The sequence below is a fragment of the Octopus bimaculoides genome, chromosome 15, assembly GCF_001194135.2.
Source record: "Octopus bimaculoides isolate UCB-OBI-ISO-001 chromosome 15, ASM119413v2, whole genome shotgun sequence".
Taxonomy (NCBI): domain Eukaryota; kingdom Metazoa; phylum Mollusca; class Cephalopoda; order Octopoda; family Octopodidae; genus Octopus; species Octopus bimaculoides.
The window spans coordinates 5,081,250-5,089,375 of NC_068995.1; positions in this window are offsets into that span (position 1 = coordinate 5,081,250).

Consider the following 8,126-nt stretch of genomic DNA (forward strand, 5'->3'; position numbering starts at 1 on the left):
TATATACATGGCGTTAGGAAGGGCATCTAGCTGTAGAAACTCTGCCAGATCAGATTGGGCCTGGTGCAGCCATCTGGTGTCACCAGTCCTCAGTCACATTTGCCACGTTCTTCTTCAACCAGACTGATTGCAACCTCATTTCTTGCAGGTGTATTGAACCACTGGCCAGGCTCACCAGCTGGTCACCTTTCAGCCTTGATAATCACTTTGAGGTGAGGCATTACTCCCATTCACTCCAAAATGCACTTGAAGGTGTGGACGTTGGGGTGAGTTGCATGTAGCATAATCTGGAGATCTGCTATTATCTGTCTGTTGACATTTGGGTTGAGCCTACAGTACAGTCCAGTGATTAAAACAAATAATCAGTAAAGCCTTGTGTTAGGTGATCTTCAAATATGGTCAGAGGTTATCATGAAGATATTTGGGTATGGTCAGAGGTCACTATTATCTGTTGCCTAAGTGTCTGAGGTCAAAGTTCACTCTATTCTTCCCAGTTGGTGTGTCTGAGAAAGTGAAGAATTTTCTGTATATAATCATAAAAATAATATATTCATCTCTAAATGTTTCCATTCCATCCCACCCTGTCTCTTGTGTTCATCTTGGATGCTGAAAGACTGAATTTGTAAATATTGTAAATAAACTTCTACTTTCTTAAATTATTATTATATCTGATTTATTCATCAACCAATTAAATGTCAATTCATTTTTGTTTGTAATTACTTCTACATTTTTATGACTTTTTATTTATATTTGCTTGCTCCCAGCAAGAAAGATTGACACAGTTTTGGTAAAGTTGAATAATTGTGTATTTTTGAAAACATCTGTACAGTTTTGCTGGATCTCATTATTGAATAGAAGTGGAAGAACCTAGAATCGATTCCATAGACTGAGGTTAAAAATATTTTTCATCTGTGTTTGTGTGTGATGTTGGTGATGAGAAAAATGTGGGCCTTACAAATCGATGAAAGTACAGACATCAGCAACAAAACTCAACTCATTTCATTTCTGCAAATCATCAGAAGTGGTAAAAATCATAAGTCAGTTTTCCTTTTGTTGTGATTTGAAGGAAAAAACGACAGGAGATGTCTTTAACCTGGTAAACCAAAATGCCTTATTGAGAGGGATGCAGTGACAAACTTGTATTAGCGTTTGGACTGATGGCGCTCCATCCATGGAGGGTCGAAAGAAAGGCTTCGTTCCTCATGTATTACAAAAAAATTCACAAGTTAAAATTGTATATTGCATGATTCACCATGAAGTTTTGGTGTCAAAATTCTCTACCTGGTGGTCTCCTGAAGATGATGGACAACGTTAAAATGGTGATTTACATAAAATTGCATTTCCTGCAGTGCAAACTTTTTGCATTCCTATCTGAAAATATGGATTCTGACTTTAAGTGTTTACTGCTTCATACAGGAGTGTGATGATTCTCAAAAGGAAAAGTGCTCTCTCGATTTATCTCTGCGAACTGAAATAATGTGTTTATTCGATGCTGAAAATTCTGGATTTGAATTTCTTAATGATAATTGGTGGCTAGAAGTAGCATTTCTCAACGATCTTTCTGAGAAGCTGAACGTTTTAAATTTGAGTCTGCAAGGAGTGAACGAAAATATTATAATTACTGGCAAATTAGTCTTTCACCGACAACTTAGAACTGGATAAGGAAAGTTAGAAACTCACAGCTTGATTGCTTCCCAAGCCTAGAGGTTTTTCCAAACAAATTAAAAATTTTGTCAGAAGTGCGGTAGACGGTAGAAAACCTGTCTGTATCATTTTCTAAGTATTTTCCATCACTTGATTATCAAATGTACGAGTGGGTCATTAATCCTTTTGCAAGATACGACAGTAGACATCTGCCATTACCCCATTACTTACCAGTGATCTCATATGAGATCACTTAAAAATTACAAATTTCGTAATTTTCTGTCAATATTTACACATATCTAACCTTTTTGCTATACCTACTAGGTATATTTCTCTGATATTCAAATGAGGTTTGCTAAATTTTCACTCAATATCTCGCTTATTTCTATTTAAAATGTTATTTTGATCATTCCAGCATGTTTCTAAGGCTGTTTTATGCTAGAAATCAAAGTTTCATAAAAAAATTCCAGTTAATAGAATTATGGGAGGTAATGGGTTAACATTAATAGAAGAAAATTTAATAGACCTGACAAACGATCCTGTGCACAAAGCCACATTTTCTGTGTTAGAATTGTCAGAATTTTGGATTTTACTTTGGAGCCTATATCATCGATTAGCTACTACAGCCGTTAAATCTATGTTGCCCTTTGGATCATCGTATCTTTGCGAATTAGGTATCCCTGCGCTTATGGAAATGAAAAAATTTTAAAAAAGCGGGAACGATTACAGACGGTAAATGAGGAATTAGGTATTTGTTTATGTAATTTAGAGTCGTGTTTTGATAAAATTCTTTCTCGATATCAATTGCATCATTCTCATTAAAAACATTATTGTATTATATGTTGATAAAACAATGTTATTTTATTATTACCGTAATAAGAATTTATTTATTTTTATTCATACTAATGAAGTATATTCAATTTTGTTGGGATTTCTATCTGGTGTGCCGCAAAATAAATTTACCTCACCCAGTGTTGTAAGGTAAAAAAATTTTGGCAGACACTGCTCTAACCCATGCTAGCATGGAAAGCAGATGCCAAATGACGATGAGGAATACGCGATACCTGCAGGAAAAAAAAAGGCAGGGCTGCTCATGGCTGTAACGCTTTTGATCAAATGCCTGTTCAATGAAGGGAGAACTAGGGTCTAACAACTTAAGATATATGGACAAGGGGCGTAACTCTGTGCGAGCATATTGCAAGGGAAGTAAGCATGTTTTTTTTTAAAGGGACATAACCCTGAAATTATTTTTAATTTAAGCATCTACGCGAAGATAAGATTAAGACACGTTCTTTCACTTGTTTGTCATTTGACTGCGGCCATGCTGGAGCATACATGCAAGCGTGGCTGTGTGGTAAGAAGCTTGCTTCCCAACCACATGGTTCCGGGTTCAGTCCCATTGCGTTGCAAGTGTCTTCTATAGCCTCGGGCCAACCAAAGCCTTGTGAGTGGATTTGGTAGATGGAAACTGAAAGAGCCTTGCCGTGTGTATATCTGTAGTTGGAGGGAGAGTAGGCGATGACTGACAGCACAGAAAGAATCAAAGCACAACAAAGTGGTAATACAATAGCGAGGGGAGGGAGATGACGTTTGGGTGAGTAGGTTTCAAGAGAGTGGGGAGGGGAGGATTATTTGGTAGTACTGTAAAAGAACTCAAGATGTTGGGTCTTCAACCAGGCCTTTCATGATACCCTTTAAAGACAGGAACTTTTCAGCATCCCTTTTGTAATGTATGGAAATCCAAGGTAAAGCAATCAACCCTGGATGCTTTTTTTTTAAAAAAGAGGACGGAGGAATCTTCAACTGTAGTAGAATCTTTAGGACCTCCAGAAAAAACTGACAAAAGATGGTTAGGAAGAACGACCCTCATTCTCCCTCCTTGTCTGCTTCATCCATGCATACTGAAACACCTACCACACTTAAGGTAAGTGTACATTTATTTATATATGTATTTTTTACTTTATTTCTTTATTTATTTGTTCTTTATGCAATTGTTTATTTGTCTAGCATCTGTTTTTCTATCTTGGTGTTGATGTAGCCGATGACAGTACCGCCTGATTGGCATGATCATAGCCAGCTTTGCCTCACCGGCACATGTGCCGGTGGCACGAGGAATGCAACATTTGAGTGTGGTCGTTGCCAGTGCCGCCGGGCTAGCTCCTGTAATATGTTACATGACTATAGTTGATTAAATCCTAAAGAATTCCTGTGTTTTGATGACCTTTACTACAAATTATGACTAAAAACCAATCAGGACTTCTTTACAGCGCACCCTGCCCAAGTGTCATGAGATGGGAAAAGTAGAAGGCTGTTTAGGGTTTGTCGTAAGCTTAGTAGAGGCTTCAAAAATTGTTTCCTGCAGGAGTGCTAAGTGTTTGTCTCCCAAGAAATGTCATTCTGGAGATCTTCCAAACTCATGCCCCTACAAATACTGACAAAAACGAGAAAGTAGTTAGAATTCTGCCAAGAGCTAGAAGAAGTGCTAACTCATGAATCTACTTGCGCCATAGTGGTGGGAAATTTCAAGGATTAGGTTGGAAAAGGGTGGCAGGGAGAGAAATATATTAGAAACTCTGGATTAAGAGAGAGAAATGAAAGAGAAGGTTTGACTACCATGGCAGAGGCAAGAAGACTTTACATAGGGAATAGCCTTTCCAGTCTTTACAAACCCATTCATAAAGTCTGTCTGTCTGTGCATGTGTGCGTGATATTTGCTTGTATTGCCCTGTGCATTTGTGTGTGTGTGTATTAAACGATGATGATGATATTAGGTTGGAAAGAAAATCCTGTTTCATACCATGTCGGGAAAGTAACAGATACTGCTTTGGTCCTCACCGCATAAAGTGAACCATTTTTGGATTGTCTTGTTACGTGTGATGAAAAATTGGATTCTTTTCAACAATAGTAAGCGTTCTGCACGGTGGTTGGTGAGAGACGAAGTGCAATACAACTCCCAAAAATATTCACCAAAAGAAAAAGCTAATGGTGTCTGTTTGGTGGTCCAGCGCTGGTGTCATCCACTACAACTTCATGAGACCTGGCAAGTCAATTAGAGCGGATGTATACATCAACCAATTGGATGAAATGAGTGAACTTGCAATTAAACAATAGAGGTTGGTCAATACAGACAGGCCAATTCTCTTGCAAGACAATGCTCGACCACATGTTGCACAAAGAATGCTACTCAAGTTACAGGAACTGAACTTGGAAGTACTCAGTCATCCACCATATTCACCAGACCTTGCACCAACTGACTATCACATTTTCCAGGCATTAGACAACTCTTTGCAAGGAATAAACTTCAAATCTGAAGAAGATGCGAAAACAGCCTTTTGTGATTTCATCACTTCTTGCTCTCCAGAATTCTTTGCTGCCAGCATAAATAAGCTACTGATAAAATGGCAAAATTGTGTTGATAATTTAGGTGCATACTTTGATTTACTGCACTGCTTTTTGCTGAGATAAAGTAAAAAGAACTTTCAGTTCAAAATCGAACATTTCATTCTTAATGACCTGATATAAACATCCATAAATATAAATGATGCAGTCTGAACTGGCCAATGACCAATGAACTGTTGAAATCACTGTCAAGAAAATCTTTAAAAATATTTTACTCTACACCTGTGTCATTTATTCAGTCGTTCAGTTAATGTTTGTTGGTTTTTATGCTTATAAAAATGGTGTTCAGCCACACTTGTATACACATGCATATATTCTGTTAGAAAAACAGCTAAAAGAATAATTTTATCTGTTCACACAATATTGATAACAAAGTGTAGTGTGAAGCTAGGTTAAATAATTTATTGCTTCCCTTCTTAACAAGTAGCATAAATCATTGATCAACAAAATTAATAGGTTTTTGAGCAAAAAAAAGAAAAACTGGCCATATTTAGAGTTTAGTTGAATTGCCTGGCTTCAGAGATTTCTTCAGATTTAAGTTTTACATTTAAGTTTGAATGTATGCCATATACATTCATACATACACTCATACACATTTTGTTGTTGTTGGCACTCCGTCGCTTACGACATCTAGGGTTCCAGTTGATCTGATCAACGAAACAGCCTGCTCGTGAAATTAACGTGCAAGTGGCTGAGCACTCCACAGACGCGTGTACCCTTACCGTAGTTCTCAGGGATATTCAGCGTGACACAGAGTGTGACAAGGCTGACCATTTGAATTACAGGCACAACAGAAACAGGAAGAAAGAGTGAGAGAAAGTTGTGGTGAAAGAGTACAGCAGGGTTCGCCACCATACCCTGCCGGAGCCTCGTGGAGCTTTAGGTGTTTTCACTCGATAAACACTCACAACGCCCGGTCTGGGAATCGAAACCGTGATCCTATGACCGTGAGTCCGCTGCCCTAACCACTGGTCCATTGCGCCTCCACATACACTTATATATAGATACTTGCATACATACACAGATACACACATATATACATCATGATGCATCTCTCTTGCATACTGTCCTAGCAGTTCTTTGCTCATCTTTCCCCCCACACCATTTCTTTATTTTCTTCTTCAGCCACAATTTCATAACTTCCTTAAGTTCCAGATGTTATCCTAGAAAAGAAGCCTATAAACAAAGTTTGATATGTTTGAAAATAAATTTAGGACAGTTTTACATAAGAGAGGCATCGAATGTTGTGTGCAAGAGAGAAGACTGCACTGGTATGGTCATGTGATGCGTATGGACGAGGACAGCTGTGTAAAGAAGTGCCGGACTCTAATTGTCAGAGGGAACCTATGGAAGAGGTAGACCCAGGAAGACATGGGATGAAGGGGTGAGAAAGGATCCTTGGGTGCTAGGTCTCAATAAGGAAATGTCAAGGGACCAGGAGGTGTGGCGATTTGCTGTACTTGAGGTGTGTCAAGCTAAGTAAAACTGCTGTCAGCCATAAATACAGGTTCCTTTGTATATGCGTGTGTAAATACACATTTACACACACACACACACACATGTGTGTGTGTGAGTCCGTGTGCTTGACCATAGCAGACATACTCTTTACTCTTTTACCTGTTTCAGTCATTTGACTGTGGCCATGCTGGGGCACCGCCTTTAGTCGAACAAATCGACCCCAGGACTTATTCTTTGTAAGCCTAGTACTTATTCTATCGGTTTCTTTTGCCAAACTGCTAAGTTATGGGGATGTAAACACACCAGCATCAGTTGTCAAGTGATGGTGGGGAGACAAACACACACACACACACACACACACACACACACACACATATATACACACACACACACATGACGGGCTTCTTTTCAGTTTCTGTCTACCAAATCCACTCACAAGGCTTTGGTTAGCCCGAGGCTATAGTAGAAGACACTTGCCCAAGGTACCACACAGTGGGACTGAACCCGGAACCATGTGGTTGGTAAGCAAGCTACTTACCACACAGCCACTACAGACATGTATAAAAATGTACAATAGATCAAAACAAAGAGCTCCAAAGCTGCAAGTCTATACGTATACATACAGGCCTGTCTTTTACAGGTTCCAGTGCCACATAAAATGCACTCATGCCGGTGCTGTATAAATGCACCCCTGTGCCAGTGGCACGTAAAAAACACTCAGCACACTCTGTAAAGTGTGGTTGGCATTAGGAAGGGCATCAAGCCATAGCAACCATCCGGCTGTAGAAACCATACTACAACAGACAACTGGAGTCTGGCCAGTTCCATGTCAAACTCTCCAACCCATGCCAGCATGGAAAACAGACATTAAATGATGATAATGATGATGATGAGGGTAATGAAAATGAGCTTGAAGGAAAAAAATAATCGAAGGAAATTAAAGTGTATATTCATACCATGTGGGACAAAGGTCCTTAGGTTGAACATGAGATTATTTGTATTGAGTTTGCTAGTCTCCTATGAATCATAACACTGGAGAAGTGAGAGAAGGTTAAAGTGTGGTGGTGGTGGTGGGGACAAGATAAAATCTTTTATCATTTACTTGTATCAGTAAACAGTGTCTGGAGCTTGAGGTTCTCGTCATCATGTGGCTGAAAGTGTGATGGGAGAGTGGTGGTCAAGCTAATGGTTTGAGCTTAGTAGAGGGTAGTGTCCATGAGGTGTTCAGTGCGCATGTGTGTATGTATGTATATATGTATGTCCTGTGTGTCTATGGTTACCTCTTATATAAAGAATCAATACATTTGTTTTAACTTTGGTATCAAAGGTTGCTGTGTGTGTGGTGGGGGGAAGTCTTTGCTACAGAGGAGCATGTGCAGGACAAGTGAATTTCTACTGCTGTACATAGACTAATGTATAGGGACATACATACATACATGCATACATACATGCACAATGCATGCATATACGCAGACACTAACTTACACATGTATGTATATTTGCATACATGTGTGTGTGTATATATATATATATATATATATGTACACACACACACACACATGTATTCCTATATATTTGAAATACATCATTTTTCAGCTGAACCAACTGAGACATGGATATATATA